The following is a 794-nucleotide window of genomic DNA, read 5'->3' as shown; positions in this document are numbered from 1 at the left end:
GGGGGATGCAGTCTGACCTCGGGGCCATCTTTTCTCTGTGACTTGCACGAAAAATCCTGAGTGATGGAAGAGAATAGGGCTTAGTCATCATGTTAGGGGAAATCCCTGTAAAATATGTAAACAGGCTCTGAAATTGAAAAGGAGCCAGTCATGGAAGGGAGTATTCCAGAGAGAACAAGCTGTAAGTTCTGGATTGGGAAAGTGCTCAGGATATGTTCAGAGTGGCAGTAAGGGCCATTTTGCCCGAAAATGTTTATTCTAAAGTATCCTATCCTTCTTGATGCTATTATAAATGGAATCGTTTCTTTAATTTTACTTTTGGTATAGTTTTTAAATATAATTGATATCTGCATACCAATTTTGTCTCTTTCAACGTTCTAAACTTACTAGTGCCAATAGTATTTACTGGATGCCTTAGGATTTTCTACATGCAAGGTCATATCGTCTGCAAATTGGATTTGCTTTACGTCTTTCAAAAAAAAAAAGAAGAAGAAGAAGAAGCAACAGCAAGATAAGTAAGATCCGCTTTCTCAAGGAGCAGGAACGCCAAAGAAAGCTCTGCCTGACTCCAAAGCGAAGCCTGCATCCCACCCGCTCCCTGCCCGTCCCCTCCCCCACGTCAGAACTCCAGCCGCTGTGTTGTGCGCGTCGCCAAGGTGACGCTGGACCTCTCACTCCACAGGCCGGGAGAGTCCGGGTCGGCTGGAGGCGCGCTGGTTCCTCCGCCTTGGGGAGCCCGGCCAGGCCCAGCACCAAGCAAGGACCATGCCGGTGCTGCTGCCCCCGGCTGAGCG

This window comes from Fukomys damarensis, unplaced genomic scaffold, assembly GCF_012274545.1.
Source record: "Fukomys damarensis isolate Sample0158 unplaced genomic scaffold, DMR_v1.0_HiC HiC_scaffold_37, whole genome shotgun sequence".
In the NCBI taxonomy this organism is placed as follows: Eukaryota; Metazoa; Chordata; class Mammalia; order Rodentia; family Bathyergidae; genus Fukomys; species Fukomys damarensis.
The sequence above is the reverse complement of the archived record's forward strand: the minus strand, read 5'-3'. Positions refer to the sequence as shown.